General features: G+C 45.6%; 1 long non-coding RNA gene across 1 annotated transcript in view; it reads left to right on the top strand.

Annotated features, from left to right (window-relative positions):
* Positions 1 to 4831: 4831 nt before the first annotated feature.
* Positions 4832 to 20554, top strand: part of LOC140421226 (uncharacterized) — a 44779-nt gene continuing 29056 nt past the window's right edge. The window contains exon 1 of the long non-coding RNA XR_011946694.1: positions 4832 to 4985. This is a non-coding gene — a long non-coding RNA (uncharacterized lncRNA). The remainder of the gene's footprint in view (positions 4986 to 20554) is intronic.

The following is a 20554-nucleotide window of genomic DNA, read 5'->3' as shown; positions in this document are numbered from 1 at the left end:
GAACTTCATCTGGTCCAGCCTCAACAGATTTTTGCAACAGAAAAAGTTCCACATTCCACATTCTGAAAAAGGAGAGGGTTTAAAACTGAGCTTTTAAAAACATGGGGCGGGATTCTCCCTTAGCCGATGCTGAAATCGGGCGGTTTGATGCCAAATCGCTATGCTCCGTCACCTCAAACCCGGCGTCAATGCGATGCACGCTGCGCATACTTTAAACACCGTTTGCATATCATTAGTGGGCCACCCGCGATTCTCCGCCTGGCTGGTGGCTGCTGAGAGAGAGTACGGAGAGTGCCCAGCAGGGCCATACTTCGTCGACAGCCATGCCACTGGTGCCCTGGGTCTTAGAGGTGACCCCCCAGTCTGGTCCCAGCGACCCATCAACTGTATGGGTGCTCCAGCACAACCTGTCCCATCATTTTGGCTTTGATAAGTGTGGGTGTGGAGAGTGTGTGCTTATGCATGGCTGCAGCATCCCGCCCACGGTGCGGGATTCTCCACCCCCACGCCGAAGTGGCTGCACCGTCGTGAACGCCATCGAGGTTCACGACGGTGCGGAACGGCCCCGGTCCCGACCGATTCAGGCCCTGACAATGGGCCAGTATCGGGGCCGCGTCATCTACACGCGCCAGGCCTTGTCGCCCGCGTAAAAGCGGCGCCGCATAGATGACGCATCCGGCGCTGCATAACGGATGTCATCCGCGCATGCGCGGGTTGGCCGGCGCCAACCCACGCATGCGTGGTTGCCGTCCTCTCTAAGTCCGCCGCACGAGAAGATGGGGGACGGATCTTGCGGGGCGGCGGAAGGAAGGAGGTCCTCCTTCAGAGAGGATGGCCCGACGATCAGTGGGCACCAATCGCGGGCTACCCCACATTCCAGGTGAAGCCCGGTGCAGGATCCCCCCTTGCCCCCCCACAGGCCGCCCCCCCAGCGTTCACGCACCGCCCACGACTGCAGCGACCAGGTGTGGACGGCGCCGGGGGGAACCCGCCGTTTTGGCCTGGCCGCTCGGCCCATCCGGGCCTCAGAATAGCGGGGGTGCCGGAGAATCACCATTTTGGGTGTCTCCGGCGATTCTCTGGCCTGCGGCCTGCGAAACTCGACCGGGCCGTTCCCGCCGCTTGGGTGAATCGCGGGAGGGCGTCGGACCGGCGTCCCCAGAAATGTTGGCGGCCCAGGCGATTCTCCCAACCGGCGTGGGAGTGGATAATCGTGCCCCGTATTCCGTGGGAACCAATAATGTTCCACACGGCACTGGTGCTAGTCCCTCACCGGGAGCAGAATCGGAGCAGGTGCGGCGCCGATTTTCCTGTCATAAAAGTCCATGGATTCTCCGTTGGTGTCAACACTTAGTCGCAGAAATGGAGAATCCAGCACATGATGTCGTAGTACGAGTTGGTGGTGAGCAAATTCCCAGGATTGTTGGAATTTTTCATGAAAAATATTCAACCAGAAAACAAAAGAGTGAAACATAGAAAGATATCTCCACCTGAGTGTAATCAGACAGAAAAATTACACCAAAAAATGCTTCTATGTATATTATATATAGCATTTTTCAGGACCACCAATTACAACCAATGAAGTGTGTTTGGAGTGCTGTCATATTGGAAAGGCAGCAAATATTCGCAAGATCCCCAAAACAACAATGAGAAAATGCACGTATAATCTGATTTCCTCATGTATGTGCCACCTGCATGGTCAGTAGGGATCTTCATTTGAAGTCTCATAGAATCCCTACAGTGCAGAAGGAGGCCATTGAGTCTACACCAGCTCCCATATCGAGGCCCAAGCCCTGCCCTAACCCCTAATTTCATCTAACCTTTGGAAACTTTAGCATGGTCAATCCACCTAACCGGCGCATCCTTGGACTGTGGGAGGAAACCGGAGCATCCGGAGAACCCCGCAGATACAGGGAAAATGTGTAAACTCCACACAGATAATCACCCAGGCCAGAATCGAAACTACGTCCCTGGCACTGTGAGGCAGCAGTGCTAACCACTGTGCCACTGTGCTCTGGGAAAACAAAACGTCACCTCTGACAGAGCAGCGCTCCACCAGTACTGACAATCCGACAGTGCAGCGTTCCCTCAGTGGAGACCCTCTGACGGTGCAGCACTGTCTCAGTACTGACCCTCTAATATAACAGCACTCCTCAGTACTGACCCTGCAAGAGTCCAGAGTTCCCTCTGTACTGACTCTAGGACAGTGCAGTACTCCTCAGTACTGTCCATCTGACAATGCAGCGTTCCATTAGTACTGACTCTCAGACAGTGCAACTCTCCTCAGCACTGTCTCAGTACTGACCCTCTAATATAACAGCACTCCTCAGTACTGACCCTCCAAGAGTCCAGAGTTCCCTCTGTACTGACTCTAGGACAGTGCAGTACTCCTCAGTACTGTCCATCTGACAATGCAGCGTTCCATTAGTACTGACTCTCAGACAGTGCAACTCTCCTCAGTACTGACCCCCCAACAGTGCAGCGTTCCCTCAGTACTGACCCTCAGACAGTTCAGCATTCCTTAGTACAACCCTATGACAGTGCCACACCCCTCAGTACTGATCGTCTAACAGTGCAGCGTTCCCTCAGTAGTGACCATCAGACATTGAAGCACTCCCTTAGTACTGACCCTCTGACAGTGCCACTCTCCCTCAGTACTGGCCCTCTGACAGTGCAGAGCTCTTCAGTACTGACTCTTTGACAGTGCAGCATTCCCTCAGTACTGACCCTCAGACAATGCAGCATTACATCTGTACTGACCCTCGGACAGTGCAACGCTCCACCAATACAGGCCCTCTGACAGTGCAATGCACCTCAGTACCAATCTACTGGCAGTGCACCACTCCAAGAGTACTGACACTCTGATAGTTCAACGCTCCCTCAGTACTGACCCGCTGACAGTGCAGCACTCCCTCAGTACTGACCCTCTGACAGTGCAGCACTCTGTCAGTACTGACCCTCTGGCAGGGTGGTGCTCCCTCAGTACTGACCCTCTGGCACTACAGAACTCACTCTGTACTGACCCTCTGACAGTGCAGCACTCCTTCAGTACTGACCCTCTGACAATGCAGCTCTCCTCAGTACTGATCCTCTGACAGTGTGGCACACCCTCATTACTGACCTTCTGGCAGTGCGGCACTCCCTCAGTCCTGACCCTCTGACAGTGCACCACTCCCTCAGTGCTGACCCTCTGACAGTGCAGCACTCCCCCATTACTGACCTTCTGACAGTGCAGCATACTCTCAGTCCTGACCCTGTGACAGTGCACCACTCCCTCATTACTGACCTTCTGACAGTGCAGCATTCCCTCAGTCCTGACCGTCTGACAGTGCAGAATTCCCTCAGTGCTGATCTTCTGACAGTGCAGCACTCCCTCATTACTGACCTTCTGACAGTGCAGCACTCCCTTTGTACTGACTCTCTGACAGTGCATCATTCCCTCAGACCTGACCCTCCAACAGTGCAGCACTCCCTCAATACTGACCCGCTGACAGTGCAGCATTCCCTCAGGACAGACCCTCTAATAATGCAGCACTCCCTCATTACTGACCTTCTGACAGTGCAGCATCCCCTCAGTGCTGATCTTCTGACAGTGCAGCACTCTCTCAGTACTGACCCTCTGACAGGGTGGTTGTGCCGCAGTATATACCTTATGACACTAAGACCTGACTCAGTACTGATCCTCTGATCGTGCAGCAGTCCCTCAGTACTGACCCACTGACAGTGCAGCACACCCTCATTACTGACTCTCTAACAGTGCAGCACTACCTCAGTCCTGACCCTCTGACAGTGCTACCTTCCCGAGAAACCTACCCTCTTACAGTGCAGCACTCCCTCAATACTGATACTCTAACAGCGTGGCAGTTCCTCATTACTGAACCTCTGATAGTGCAGTGCTCCCTCAGCGCTGACCCTCTGACAGTGCAGCACTTCCTCAGTACTGACCCTGACAGTGTAGCACTCGCTCAGTGCTGGCCCATAGTGCAGTCCTCCCTCAGTACTGATCCTCTGATAGTGCAGCATTCCCTGAGCTCTGACCCTCTAACAGTGCAGCATACTCTCAGTACTGACCCTCTGGCATGCAGCAATCCCTCAGCACTGACCCTCTGACACTGGAGCACTCCCTCAGCACTGACCCTCTGACAGTGCAGCACTCCCTCAGCACTGACCCTTACAGTGCTGCATTCCCTCAGCACTGACTCTCTGACAGTGTAGCACTTCCTCAGTACTGACCCTTGCAGTGTTGCACTCCCTCAGCACTGACCCTCTGACAGTGTTGCACTCCTCAGTACTGCACAGGGGTTGTCCATTTTCATTTCTGTGTTCAAGTCCTGGAGCGGGTCTTGAGCCAGGAATTTTGTGTCTCCTGGGCGACAGTGAAACATAAAGAGACATTGGGGCAAGAACTCGGTCAATGGGATTAGTTTCAGGTAACATCATTAATGTGGGGATGCTCTCCCACAAAGTGAAGATACACATGAACCAATAATAGAATCATAGAATTTACAGTGCAGAAGGAGGCCATTCGGCCCATCAAGTCTGCACCGGCTCTTGGAAAGAGCACCCTACCCAAGTAGGAGGGGTAGCAGAAAGCAAAATCGTCCCAAATCCACCTCTGCCGCCTGGGGTCAGCCATTGTGTTCTGCCTGGTCAGATAAAGTGGAGCCCAGATGCTGGTCTGTATGACCCTCGCGGAAACCCGCACCGTGTCGAGGAGATGTTGAGTTTAGCAGAAGGGTGTCTCCCCCTGGTGGAAATAGCGAGTATTTAGCCGTGGTTGTGGCGGGGGGGTGGGGGGGAGAGAGCAGATCGCACGAGGGTTGTGAATTGAGCGGTGAAGCCTCCAGTAACCCAGGCTCTGCCCTGGTAAATCCATTCCTGAGGCGAGCGCTGTTTTTTTTCTGAACTGCAAAAGCCCCGTTTGCAAAATGTCATCAATCCGCGGGATTGTTTGAATGGAAGAATCTGGGTTTGTAAAATGTCAGGTAAGGTTAGCGTTTGCGTGTTTGCAAGGAGCAGATCAAGGGGCGGGGGGAAGAGAGAAAACTTGCCGCGTCTGGGCACAGCAAACTGTTCTGGGGGCAAGTTTCAACACATTCTAAGCAAAGTTTAACTTTAGTTATCGCGAAATGTATTTTTTTTCACTCCTGGAGTTGAAAACGAGGTGCGTCAAGTAAGCGAGTTTATTTTAGTAGCATTTAAAACAACAGCATATTTTGCATGTGCCTCGATCAGTTGTCAAATAAATCAGCGCAGTGATTTTCCTCTTTTTTCCAAAATATGTTTGTTGCTTCGCGATGGCGCGCTGTTATAAAGCCAGCTGTGGGAGGTCAAAACTTCAAACCGCTCCTTCTAGGTTTGGATTGCAGGAGAACTCTCGGCCACGATTGTTGTTCAGCTGCTCGGGGTGGGGGAAGGGGCATCATCTCCCATGCACAGAGGTGCATTCCGAAAAATAACCCGGTTACAAGCGTTTGTGGGCCGCACTGATCCTGAGCACTAGTCATTGTTTACCATTTCCGACAGGTTCCCCTCAATTGTGTCTGTGCTGGAACTCCACTGTGTAATGGCTGGTCCACGTTGCCCATCTCTCTCCAGTCAGTTTAACCCGGTGTAGGATTTATTTACAGTGTAGAATGCAATCCTAAATTGCCATCAGACCCTCTTCATTCATTTCCCCTCATGAACCCCGCTGCCGCGCCCATTCGCGGTCCACCCTCCCGCTTCAAAGATGAAGCCAACACGCAGCCGATCGCAGTGAGTGCAGTCGCTGCCAAAACGCATCTGAGGCAAATGTCATTAAGATGTGCTTGTCTCTTCCCGTTACAATTAACAGGGGATTGGGAGTTCTAACTTGATTAGTTCTGTGTAATTTGTCGAAACGCGATCGCAAATTGGCTCCCCATTTCTTTCAGCGGCTGAGTGTTTATGGGTCCCACAATGCACGCATTTAAAGAGACCCCTGTTGAGCTCAGGGATGTCTAATTGATGTCGATTTCGGAAGCCCGCTTCTCTCTGAATGTCTTCCCCGGGTTCAGATCCATGTCATCACGGATTAACCTCGAGTCCTTTGTTATTTCTCACTCGCCTCTAATTCGGATGAAATGAAAATGAGAAAAGGTGCAATTTTTTACAGGGTGGATTACAGTAATCCCCGGCCCAAAGTGACAAGATTGTCGAACTTCTGTGTTCGTCTCCAAAATACCCGGGTCGACGTATTTTGGAGTCCATAGTTTAAAATAACTACTGTTAATTTCATTTTAAAAACAGAACCGTCCGCAGTGGAATAAATATATACGAAATGGCAAGAAAGGCTGGTTAATCATAAAATGCCTCTGAACAAATTGACTTGTTTTGTTTCTGTCACGATGCCCTGGTTCGTAAAGATATTACAACTTCTTCCGACTTATTTCAACCAGTTGTAAGTGAGAACCGATTGGCGAATGCACAGTAATACTCATTGTCCTTGCAATCTATTTAAACCCGTGCAGGTTGAGCCGGGAATATCGATTGTGAGGTCTTTCCTTCCCTGCAGGGATAGTGGCGAAAAATGTTCATTCTGTCATTCACTGTGTCGGCATCAGATACTGACATCCAGCTAATGAAGCGAGGGCAATGGAGCGTGTGCTTAACTGGTGATTAATGCACCCCCGGATTGCTTTCAACACGGGACCCAAGCTAAGTACATAAACTGGAGCCGGGTAGCATTAATCACCCGTGAAGGCTCGCTGTTGGAAGTGGATTTGCTTAGTGTGGGATCGGTTCTCGGAGCAAGGCGGGCCTCTCACGTTAGCGTTGCATGCACAGATCAAGCTACGGTAAATGATTTGGATTGGAACAGGCCAATTTGAGCAGTTTCACTTTCACCCTTTAAACATGCATGGCAAATTTAATCCACTCGCACCCCACAGCCCAGCAGTTCTGCCCCCCCCCAAAAAAAAAAAAACCGAGGTTGTTAGTAAACATATGTAACTAAACAAGCCAGCACCTTTAGCCCTGATTCCCCGCACTTTCTCAATTTCCCAGGAAAAGTCGGGGCTGTTCCTGTTTAACCGGGAATTTTCACATGAACATTTTCCTCACCAACAATTTCAGCCCTGATGCCGAATGGACACAGTGGGCATCTTTGGAAAACGATTTTAAATTAAATCTCTTAAAATATTTTCCACGCACAGTTAATTGGATGTGGCATTGGTCGATGCTTTAAAAGTAATATTAAATAATGGGGTGCAGGAGTTTTCTTCTTATAAGCACCACGCATTCTGCCTTTTCCACGAGACTAAGGCGATCCCTGAAACAGGCGCGTTATTAAATGATGACCGTCCGTTTTGATGTGAATTGTGCTTTCGATACACGTTGGGAGCTTCCAATTTATGTTATACAAATATTGTACAATGGCATTCCAATATGCTCTCTGCGAATGAATGTATCAAATGTTAAAAAAAATTTAAAGAAATACACGGGATCCCTTGTCTCGCCCAGATTAATGTTAACTAGGTTTAAATTACCCTTGCCGGTAACTGTTATATTCTCTTCCACTTTGACTGGTACAGAACAATAATCGGTTCGCCCCGAAACAGAATTCACAGGGAAAAGTCTGTATGCCTACATTACAAATTGATATTGTACATGCATCATTGTAGAGGTTGCTTATATATACACGTCTTGTCGTGTGGGGATCCGGAATGTTAAAAGTCAGTTTAGGAGTAGTGAGCAGCCTCCATATCTAATCTCTTCCGTCAGGATGGGTTGAGATATCTGAGACCTTTCATTGGGAAGTTGGAGAGTGTTGTAAGATTGCTATTCAATGGCGGCACAACCCCTTTTCTGGGTTGCTGTCGAGTTTTACTCTCATGTGCACACAGTAATATTTTCTGTTAGATATGGTTTTCATTTCCCATCCTCCCTCTCTGTATAAACGGCGATTTTTTTTTTTTTACTGAGTTTTTACTTAAGGCTACGCCGCCGCCTTTGATTTTAGCGTATGTGCGTTTGTGATCTCATTGCTCAGTATGGAAAATATTAGAGTAGGTCCAGATTGCGTGCAATAGGCGGACCAGGAACAATATGGGGTAATCAAAAATAAAGCGGACTGCATAAGAAAGTAGAAGCGATACACTGACAGAAATATATGCCCTTCCCAAATTTTGATAATTGAATTTTGAACTAAATTAACTTGCGGTAGAATTTAATGAAACAATTACTCGTTGCCGTTGTTGTATGGCTATTACTTTTAAGGTTGACTGTTTCGTTCCCTTTCTCTTAATACGGGATAAAAGCGATTTAGAATGCAGTCCCGAATGAATTCAGTATATAAATGCCCACCTGTTAATTGTAAACTTTAACCTGTTTTAATGAGCGATAATTTGGGTGCCATATATTGGAGTGAGAGATTATCAACAAGTCAGGAGATGTGTTCAGATCTTTAAACGCCGGTTCTGCATACAATGATTTTTGCGTTTTGTGTTTGGCAAATACAATTACAGTAGGCCACTGAATGGTGATTTGTGCATCACCAGCGTTGCCGCGATCTTCCCAAGCGGCCGGGGGGGGGGGGGGTCATTTCTATGGCCATAGTCTGACTGCTGTTTTTTCCAGTGTAATGCCATCGATAGGCAGAGGCAAGTTACATCACATAGCACACAGTGAGCAGGGACATGTTCCCTTCAATTTCCTCAAAGCCGTGCCGGTTGGCCCCCTTAAAGCGGCGGATTTAAGCTTTTGCTGCTCACTCAATTTACTTTTCATATTTTACCTGTTTGTGAGGGCAAGGGCTTTGGCAACTTCTCCAGAAGAAGCTTGCACGCCGCCAACTTATGCAACAAATACAGCTCAGAGACCCATCAGCAGCTATCCCCGCCTAACTCATTCTGTCGCTCACTGTTCCTGCCCGTCAGTCGAAGCAAGGCTCTCAAGGTCAGAAATAGGAGCAGGCCATTCGGCCCTTCCAGCCCGCTCCGCCATTCAGGGAGATCATGGGCTGATCTTCTGCGGCATCGCCATTTTCTGAACGAACCCCATATCCCTTGATGTTTTTACTATGTAGAAAACTATCCATCTCAGGACCCCTCAACCTATAGCCTCCAGCAACAGGTTGGTAACCTATTGCAAGAGGGGTTGAGAATCTAGCAATGGAAACTTCTGCCCAACCATCCAATTTAGATTTAAACAAACCACGGAAGATAAATGCAACAGATTGTGTTGTGGGTTACATAACTCTGTCATCTTATATTCTGTCAGATACATTTCAAGAAAGGTGCATTTAATTAACTGTCCATCAAACATTTTGTTTATCTGATCGGAGTGGAGGTATATGTATGATAATAGTATAAGTTTGATCATTATTCATAAGGTTTCGTTATAAAAACATTATTACAATTCTATGTAGAAGTCACAGGATTTGGTGACAAATATTAACAGTCACACAACAAAATGGTCCATATATGAGGCATTTACTGTGTACGAGTTTCGATAAACTGGCCAGGGCACGTTTTGCGGAGGCAGTGGTGTTATCGCTGGACTAGTATTCCAGAGACCCGGGGTAATATGCTGGGGATAGAGGTTCGAATCCCATGGCAGATGGTGGAATTTAAATTCAGTAACACATCTGGAATTAAAAGTCTAATGATGACCATGAAACTCAACTGGTTCACGCATGCCCTTTAGGGAAGGAACATGTGACTCTCGGCCACAGCAATGTGATTCACTCTTAAATACCCCCTCAAGAATGGGCACTAAATGTTGGCCCACCAGCGATGCCCACATCCCGTGAAAGAATTTAAAAATCACAGTGATATTTCCTGCACACAAGAGTTCATCATGCAACACATCCCGATGAATTTTCATTGCTTCTAATTTCCCGTGCAGAAACCGACTGGCCCTGTAAACATCCTTCAGAAATATCTGGATAAGTTGTTGCCTGTGCCTCTGGTTAACCTCTTCAGTGGGCCGATCTGTAGGAACCTATCAGAACACGAAGGGCTGGCTTCTGAACACAGGCAAAAGGGCTGCAGGCAGAACACTCAGAAGAATTCACAGCACCGACAATGCAATTGTATAACCGCATCTAATACCTTTCCTGTATTTTTTTTTGGGGGGGGCGGGGGTGCTTTTGGTGCAGTGGGTAGTAAGCAACATCTGAGCCAGAAATCCTGGGTTCAAGTCGCACTCCGGGACTTAATGGCCAAGGAAGGTGTGTTCATAATCATTTGATTATCAACATGTAAAACCTTCCACTAGCCATTAGCAGGCAGGCGGTTAAGATTGGGTCCCTGGGTCAGCTGCACTTGATATGGAGTGGTTCCCTTCAGGTTGTAACCTCCAACAGTAAGCAGGCATTTTGAACAACTTGAGCGGCCTATCATGCTAAAAGCCTATTCTGATTTGTATCTCCTGAAAGCATAAACCAATTTGATATTTGCTGAGTGGTAAACGACCCCCGTGTTCAGTTTTGCTTTGCATTTATGTTATGAATATAAAACGTCAAGCCAATCAAATGCAAATCTGATGCCGAAAATAGCACGCTGACAGGTATGACGCCTGAAACATGGCGGGTACGTCAGCGACTGTATTTCCCCCCAATATGTCTCCACACAATGATAGAAACATGACATTATGAGTCAAATGTATAAATGAAAGCTATGCTGTACATCAATCTGTATTCAATAATACAAGTGGATAATCCCATGTAGTGATTCCAGCTTTTTGATTGAATGGCCCCTGATACAGTTCAGGATATCTTATATGATAATGGATATCTTCATGGGACAGTCCAAAGCTCTGCTGTCTGATACATGAACCCTAGGCTGAGGAGAGCTGGATGTCATTTACAAATATAAACCAATCGTGCTTTCTTCATCTTTAAGATTTTCAGCTTCGGTTCAAATTTTTCTTTAGCAGGAAATGACATATACAACTTTAAACACATTCTTGTTTATTTGTTGAGGTGGTGTGGGTCTTTTGGGCTGGCTGGGCCAGCATTTACTGCCCATCCCTAACTGCCCGTGACCTGAGTGCGAGGGCAGTAAAGAGCCAACCACATCACCATTGATGTGCAGCCGTATGTAGGCCAGGCCAGACAAGGATGGCAGATTTCCTCCCCTAAAGGAGATTACTGAACCAGATGTTCTTTTTTTTACACGGTCACGGTCAGCAGTAGACTTTTAATTCCAGATTCTTATTAAATGCAAATTTCGCCATCTGTAATGGTGCCATTCGAACCCAGGTTCCCAGAGAACGCCCTGGGCCTCTGGTCCCGTGACCATACCACTATGCCACTGCCTCTCGCCTGCTCCTGTCAAAAATCTTTTCAACAAGTAAACACGCCCATAGAGTATGGCACTGTTATCATCATGGTTCTATTCCACATATTAATAAGCGGCCTCTTCATATTAATATATATTAAACAATAGCATCTCTCCGTCACGCATGCTGAGTGCTTGAATCCACCAAGTCATGACATACCAGCACTATTTGTGGAAGGGGAGGAGGCTGGTTAATGTCAGTTGTTGCCGGGCGTTGTACATGTCTGTGCCCTTTGAACGAATGATAGGACAGCAATAACGTGCCTTTACAAGAATGGGGGACGGGGGAAGGGTCCTTGATATTGATATCGGAAGCATCCAAGCTGTGATCTCATTCCCCAATCAGCTGCTTTACTCTTGATTCTCCGAGAAAGTTCCATGAATGACAAAATGTTGCTTCAATTTTTGGATGGATGTTGTTTGAAATAGCTATGATGCCACATGTTTGCCATTGCAAAGCAACGTGACCTCGACTATTTCAATCAGAAGCTCAGTAAACCTGCATACAGTGATGAATCTAACGTTAACTAAATAAGTTCTCCGTTTCTCTTAAGATAACGGATGTGATTACTGGCGTGTTCTAACGTCTACTTTAAGTGCAAGATGCATATTTTAAACCTTGCTTTGAGATTTTACAGTTGCGATGGAAATGGGAAATAATTTGCATTGTGTCAAGAATACATTTATTGTTAACTGTGCAACGAATTAAACAGAAGACGTTTCTAGACAATACCAAAAAAAAATGAAAGCTATGAGCCCACATCCATCAGCCCATTCTGGGGGTTATTTTTGATGCTTTTAATTATAGAGCGCGGAGGCAAAGTCAGATCAGAAAGCCAAGGAAAGGGTGTGAGGAAAGACAGGCAGATAAAAAAACGTAAATCGTGAAGGATTTTATAAACACACAAAACTAATCTAGTATCCAAAGTCTAAGGGCAGGGTTAAATGGAGATGTAAAGGGAAACCTCAAGGAGGAGGAAGGGACAACAAACGTTCTAAATTAATATTTTCCCCAGGATATCACAGAAGAGTTCTTGGTGAAATCCAAAGGTGCGAGAGGAGCAGGTGGAGGAATAAGGACTGCTATTGAACTATAGGATTCACATGGAACAACAATTTGTGGAATTTAAATGGAAAAACACTGGGCTCCAAAGACTTTATAACAAATCTCCCTGACCAGCCCAATATTTGTACCTCAACCAGCAGCACTGGAAAACAATTGATAATCTGGGCATAATCATACTGCAGTTTTTGGAATCTTGCTATAGAACATATAGAGCAGAAGGAGGCCATTCAGCCCATTGAGTCTGCACTGACCCACTTAAGCCCTCACTTCCACCCTGTCCCCGTAACCCAATAGCCCCTCCTAACCTTTTTGGTCATTAAGGGCAATTTATTATGGCCAATCCACCCAACCTGCGCGTCTTTGGACTGTGGGAGGAAACCAGAGCACCCGGAGGAAACCCATGCAGACGTAGGAAGAACCTGCAGACTCCGCACAGCCAGTGACCCAGCAGGGAATTGAACCTGGGACCCTGGCACTGTGAAGACACAGTGCTTCCCACTTGTGCTACCATGCTGCCCACATTGGCTTCCGTGTGTCCTACATTTCTATTTAAAAAAACTTAATTAGCTTTAGAACACGTTGGGATTTTCGGAGTGTGTAAAAGGTGATGATTACAAGTTGGTTCCTTCGTTCGTTTGCCAGAATGGAAAGGTCCCTGGGGGATGATCACAATCTTTCAGAATGTTTTGGATTTGGAGCTTGTACTGTGGAACGGAGAATTGCTGGTGGAGGTCTTCTCTTCGGAATGGAGCAAGGATAAAAAATAGAATGTATCGACTAGGCAGCCTAATTAGTGGTTTACAAGCTCTGGAGACTAGTGCAGAATAAAACTAATGCTCAACTACAAAGATATGTGTTAACTAAGGACAGACATGTGTGAAAATCATGTCATGTCTGCCAAATTAAATGCAATTCTTTCAGGAAAGAATGGAGTGGAGTTGGGGTTATGTCTTTGAGTTTTCAGAAGGAGTTTGATAAGGTCCTGCTTAGAACGTTAGTTTCTAAAATGAAAGCAAACAGTATTATAGATAATGTGGCAGCATAGCTAAAAAGTTAATTAACAGACTGAAAAATAGTGGGCAATGGATTTGTGAACTGGGGCAATAATAAAGCAGTAATAACTTCCACAGGTTGGGCCCATTGCTCTGCTCAATATTTGAAAATAATCACAGCTTGGGCATGGGGCCAATGGCTGCAAATGTAAAGGTGTATTTAAGTGGAACAGATATTGTAGCTTTAGGGGGGATACAGGCAGGTTAATAGGTTGAGCAGATAGATGTCAGATTAATTAGATAGTGGAAACGTTTTGGTTGATTTATTTTAGGAGAACAATTCATGACATACGCATTAAATAGTACATGTCTAAACAAATTAAGAAGCAGAGAGACTTAAGGCACACACCATTAAAACATGGGGGAATCATAGAATTTACAGTGTAGAAGAAGGCCATTTGACCCATCAAGTCTGCACCGGCCCGGAAAGACCCCTAAAGCTACAATATCTGTTCCACTTAAATACACCTTTACATTTGCAGCCATTGGCCCCATGACCAAGCTGTTTTTCAAATATTGAGCAGAGCAATGGGCCCAACCTATCTAAGCCCAGACCTCCACCCTATCCCCGTAACCCAGAAACCCCATCAAATCGTTTTGGACACTAAGGGCAACTTAGCATGGCCAATCCACCTAACCTGCACATCTTTGGACTGTGGGAGGAAACTGGAGCACCCGGAGGAAACCCACGCAGACACGGGGAGAAAGTGCAAACTCCACACAGACAGTGACCCAAGTCAGGAATCAAACCTGGGACCCTGGAGCTGTGAAGCAACTGTGCTAACCACTGTGCTAACATGCCACCCACTGCTACCGTGCTGTGCACGGTAGGAGGATGAGCAATTAAATCTATGAAGAAAAATTCCAGCAAATCTCAAAAAAGAATTGACCAGTAATAATGGTAGCCATGGCACAGGGGAACTTTGCTTTTCGTTTATTGGATGGTGGTGTCGCTGGGTGGGCCAGGATCTAAGGCTTAATGGCCCTTGACCAGAGTGGCTTGATGGGCCATTCACAAATTAACCACAATGCTATGGATCTGGAGTCACAAGTAGGACAAATTTCCTTCCAAAAATGGCATCAGTGATCAGAGGGGTTTTTGCAACAATCCAAAGTGATTTTCAGTCATCATTAGACCAGAGTTTTGTTGAATTCAAATTTCACCATCTGCCACAGTGGGATTCAACCTCAGGCCCCCACATCATTCCCCCGGGGTGGCTGGATTACTAGCCCAGTGACAATACCTCTAAGCCACCACCCACTTCTACGCTTCCATAGCGTCACAAGGTCCTTCACATCCAGCTGAGAAGATAGGTGAGACCCCAGCTTAACATCCTATTTGAAAAACAGCTCACCAGATGATGCAGAGCTGGCTGGTTTAGCACAGGGCTAAATAGCTGGTCTTTAAAGCAGACCAAGGCAGGCAGCAGCACAGTTCAATTCCCATACCAGCCTCCCCAAACAGGCGCCGGAATGTGGCGACTCGGGGCTTTTCACAGTAACTTCATTTGAAGCCTACTTGTGACACGCGATTTTCATTTAATTTCATTCAAGTGTGCCTTGCCTCGGAAGTGAGCGTGCAACCACTGTCACCTAACTTCTTAGGTTTTAGAAGCTGAAGTGCAGAGTACAAAAACTAAGAGGTAATGCGAAACCTATGCAAATCGTTGGTTATGCTGCAGTTCAAATATTTTGTCAAGGAGTGGACATTCTACGTAAGGAAGCATGTCAACACCGAGGAGAAATTGCAGCAGAAAATCACAAAGTTGAGATACTTGAGGAACTGAAGCTGAAGAATATAAGAACCTATCTAACAGAGGCCATTAAAATGTTGTTGGGATTTGAGACGGTAAATAGGGAAATTAATGTTTTGGTTAGTTGGTGTTTCAGTAATCATGGGACATACATTTGAGATCACCACCAAAAGAACAAAGACAAAGGTGAGGCAAATTGTTTTGTTTTTGCAGAGTTGCTATAACTTGGAATGTTTCACCAGAAGTCATGAGGGCACCATCCATAACAGTTTTTTTCGCAAGGAATTAATATTTGAAAAATTAGAAGTTGAACAGGGCAAATAAATAATAATAATATTTATTCGTGTGACAAAAAGGCTTACATTAACACTGCAATGAAGTTACTGTGAAAATCCCCTTGTCACCACACTCCAGCACCTGTTCAGGTACACAGAGGGAGAATCCAGAATGTCCAATTCACCTAACAGCACATCTTTCAGGACTTGTGGGAGGAAACCGGGGCACCTGGAGAAAACTCTCACCAACACAGAGAGAACGTGCTGACTCCGCACAGATAGTGAATTAACATACAAGCTAACAATAGGTTAGCAAAATTAATGTAACATTTTCCTATATGATGCAAATTGTGCCATCATTTGCATATTAAGATAATGGTTAAATACAGGTTATCATGGGTTGCATAGGAAATTAATGTTTAATATGTGAAAGACTTTGAGTCACGGCAATGCATTTTAAGATTTGCCAATGAAGTTCCTATCACCTTGGGCCAACTAGTTATATGCTGTGACACGGGAGTTTTTAAATAAATTGCCTGAAGCACCTTAATAATTTTAATGGCTATTAATAGCTTCCCAAATAGACAACACCTTCTCACTCTCATTGTTTCTTTGGCAAGGTGGTCAGTAACTGGATTTAAAATAATTGTGGAAACGACTGGAGGGAAAATAAGGAGAATTTTTTCACCCAGGGTGTTGTTAAGATCTGGAACATGCTGCCTGGAAGAAAGATGCCATGGGACCTTTCTAAAGTTGGAGATGTACTTGAGGGGACTAATTTTCAGGGTTATGGGGATGCAGGCGGGATGCTTGACTAAATTGACAAGTGAATTTGAATGGTCTCCTTCTGTGCAGTCAGTGTCTATTGTTCCTTACAGCCAATTTAAACACAGCAAGTCCCGCTGTTAGGTAATTTGGACATTCTGAATTATCCCTCTGTGTACTCGAACAGGGGCTGGAATGTGGCGACTAGGGGCTTTTCAGGGCAAATTCATTGCAGTGTTAATGTAAGCCTACTTGTGACAATAAAGATTATATTGTTATTATAAACAGCAGTGAGATTAGTCACTGGACAATCCGTTTTTTGAGGCATTAGCTTAGGCCTGGATACCCGTAAGAATTGTCTGTTCTTCAAATTGTGCCATGAGGCTTTGCATCTTTTCTCAACTGAGAGACAAAAGAGCGACTGGGTTTAACACCTTGTTTGAAAGACAGCGTTTCTCAAAACATAATCGTCCCTCGATACGCCCATTATCCTAGATATGCGCACAGCTCCCCGAATGGGACATGAATTCATGTTCTCTTAACACAACATTGAAGGGAGGAGAAGTCGCAAGTTGAAGGGGTCAAAGAGAGAATTGAAAATGAGATTGTGAAAAAATGTACACTTTCAATTTGGGCAAGCTCAAAGCTTTTAGTTCTGAAGTAAATAAAAGTTATAATAGCAGACAAAGCATTGCACTTCAATAACAATCACATGTTCAGTTGTGGCTTCTTTATGAAAATTCATCTATCTCGTGCACACAGGGTTGGTAAACTAGAAGTCGGTTTGATCTATGTGAAGACTCTACAAATGGTATATAAACACACTACAAGAAGGCTCAATAGACAGATCTATTGTTGGGATTGAGCAACCACCATTACTTTCTTAGAGCAACAGCTGCAACTCCAGCTCGCCCTCCCCTGACTGCCAGTCACATCACGCTGCTTTGCATCCTGCTTTCTCGATGACACATGGGCATCATTTGCATATTCTCTGAAAGTGACATCACAGTATGTTCCATTTCTCATGAGAGCAAACGTCACATTGGTGCTCCGATTGTCTTCATTTCCCCCGGAGTCTACTCACTGCCTGCAGAATCCCTGGAATAATTGTGCAATAACCTGAAATTCAGTACATGAAGATAAAGCCTCTTGATTTAGCTAATTCAATGTGTTAAAAAAATTAATCTTTTTGAGACAACCACCATATTACTTCCTTGCTTTTCAATTGAGAGGATTAATTGTCATTTTTACAAATATATTTTTTAATGGTATGTGGGAGTCTCTGGAAGGACATGCATTTGTTGCCCATCCCTTATCGTCCTTGAAATGTTTTCGCACATGATTTAACTGAATGCGAACAAAGTCCCTGAGCGAGAGCATTTAGCTGCATGTTTCCCAGTGCTCGCAGTGTTAGATAGGGGGCCTCAGATGGGAACACGCGGCCGCACATAGCCACGTTTTCTGCACAGAAGAGCTCCGCTCACCAGAACCCATCATTGTAGTGGAGAGATTGGGACACCATTTTTAAACGGTGCCTCCATCTTTGGAGCCCCCTGTGCGACCACCAGCCAACTCCGCCTCACCATGAGGGGACCCCTGGGGCACCCCAACAATCATGCAGGGCACTGATCGCCACCATGTGAAAAATGCTAGCTTGGCAGTGCCAACCTGGTACCCTAGCAATGCCAGGTTGGTGCCCAGAAGGCAAGCACCTGGGGGCCTCCGATGCCTTTCTGTTTGCTCTCCATTTGTGGAGATAGATCCCAATGCTTGTGTGCCTTGGGAAACTGCATAAATGAAGCTAACTGTCTCGCTCTAACATGCATATTTGTCAAAAAGTGATCCTGCCCACAATGGGTGGGATTCACAACGCAATGTCTCACGAATTGGGTTAGATCTTGCAAGGCATGGCGAGCCAGGTAGATCCCAGGAGTGGAGACTCCCAGCTTCTAGTGGCTATGTTTCACTGCGGCACGCTGCTTGTCGGGTGCAGCTTGGCCGGTCGATCACGCCCGATCATGTCACCTAGTTAGAGGGATTAGGATAACAAGAAACTACAGTTACAAACATTCCTAGAAAAATAAAATGAAAATTGACATTGCAGATGCCTTTGCAACCAAGACCATGCAAATTTCAAATGCATACCAGGAACTTAAAAATGCAAACTGAACTCCTGAATGCCGACCGTGTGTCCATCTTAACATATGACTACATGAAACAATCCTTGTGCGTGTTGTTTACTTTCTTAGGAATACTGTTTTTAGAATATGCAGCTCATTCCTGAACAGCCATACTTTCTTAGTTTAATATGATTAGGCCCTCCATTGGATTTTTTTGTTCATTCCTAAGCCATTGGGGTTTATCCTCAAGCAGAATATTTCACAAATGACAGAACAAGGAAAAAGGCCATTTGACATATCAAGCTGTTCCTTCACAGATTGTGTAAAGTTTGCCTTTCAGGCTCCGCATAACCCATTTAATCTAGTGGAAAAGTTCAGCAAGCTTCTACATGTTCCCAGATGTTAAACCAAGCAAGGTGTCAGAATAAGTCTATTCCCTGCTGATATATATTCCCATTGCACATTTGGTACCATCATGTTCCCTGTAGTATTAGATATGTCTGTCAGTACTTGTAGTTATCAATCCATTCAGAACCAGATTTTTAGCTGTCGCTTATTAAATTATGTTAATTGATGCATCGTTATGTGCCTTATCTGCTAGGCCATTCCACATCACCAGTAGTCAGAGAAAGGTAAAATCTTACTGTCATTACATCAGAAGCTTGAAGCTTGTCAATTTTCTACTTAACCTCCCTCCTGGTCTCTGCTCCCAATGCAAGTTAAATGATCAATTTGCATCTACCTTCCCCAGTCTTCTCAAAGTCACGGTGGCACAATGGTTAGCACTGTTGCCCCACAGCACCAGGGACCCGGGTTCAATTCTAGCATTGGATGTTTGCATGCTCGCCCTGTGTCTGCGTGAGTTTCCGGTTTGCTCCCACAGTCCAAAGATGTGCAGGTTAGGTGGATTGGCTCAGTTAAATTGCCTCTTAGGGTCCAAAGCTGTGCAGGTTAGGTGGACTTACAGAGATAGGGCGAGAGGTGAGTAGGACGAGGTAGGGTGCTCTTTCACAGGGTCAGTGCAGACCCGAGGGGCCAAATGGCCTCCTGCACTGTAGGGATTCTATGAGCTTCTGACCTTTCCAACTCAGAATTATACAGATTTTTCACTGTCAAACAATGTGGAGCCATTTAAATAATAATTGACTTTGTTTTAACTTTAAAAAGGAGGCTAAAATTACGAAAGCCTTTTGATTTTTGTGTAGATGGTTTGCTTCTAGACAAATGTGTTTTTGTTTGTCCATATATCTAAATGCATGTGAAGCCAGCTTTATATCTAATGAGTATTGGGAATGTCTCAGCAGCAGTTGCCTTTTCTGTACTGATACAGTATTTTTGTAGTTGAAATATTTTAATAGTTTTGCATTATTAAACAAACAAACATTTCATTTTTTTCATGTCCCAGTCCTGTCATAAATTCAAAGGAGTAAAAATAAATTCAATCTTAGTAGACAGTGTTGCATTGTAGTGAAAAGGCCGCAATCATTTTTATTTACAGACTCAAACAAACAACACAGCAGAATCTAAACATGTTTCTTGGTTTTAAAAAAATCAACAAGAATTCTTTCCAAGTGTTGGTTTTCAAAGCATAAAGGTATCACTCTGTGATCTAGTTGCTTCCATCTTAGAAGATCACAGTTAAAGGTCTTTGCTGATCTGAAAACTGGACCTCACTTCATTTCCTGAAGTCGGAAAAGTTAGCAAGATAGATTGCCTCCCGCCACCTTCCAGAGGAACAATGCTTGTGTCGAATTATATCTGAATGGGTTTCCTAGCCGTCAAATACCTTTTTACCATCTTGGCCAACAGACAATCTTATACCAGCAGAAGGAATCAATATTGGGATGACCCTGCCAATGTGTAGAAAATTGAGTACAGGAACCAGAGGGGAGATCATGAGGATTTTCATTTATTTTTCTTTATTCTTTCATGGAATGGAGGCTTCGCTGGCCAGGGCCAGCATTTTTTGCCCCATCCCCAATTGTCTTTGCACTGCGTGGCTTGCTAGGCCATTGCAGAGGGCAGTTAAGAGTCATCCACATTGTTGTGAGTCTGGAGTCATAAGTACAATTAAAATAGTTGGAGAATCTAAATGGTTGGCGTCATGCGGGCAGCTCGGTAGCACAAGTGGATAGCACTGTGGCTTCACAGCACCAGGGTCCCAGGTTCAATTCCCCACTGGGTCACTGTCTGTGTGGAGTCTGCATGTTCTCCCCGTG

This window comes from Scyliorhinus torazame, chromosome 1 (genome assembly GCF_047496885.1).
Source record: "Scyliorhinus torazame isolate Kashiwa2021f chromosome 1, sScyTor2.1, whole genome shotgun sequence".
Taxonomy (NCBI): Eukaryota; Metazoa; Chordata; class Chondrichthyes; order Carcharhiniformes; family Scyliorhinidae; genus Scyliorhinus; species Scyliorhinus torazame.
The sequence above is the reverse complement of the archived record's forward strand: the minus strand, read 5'-3'. Positions and strand labels throughout refer to the sequence as shown.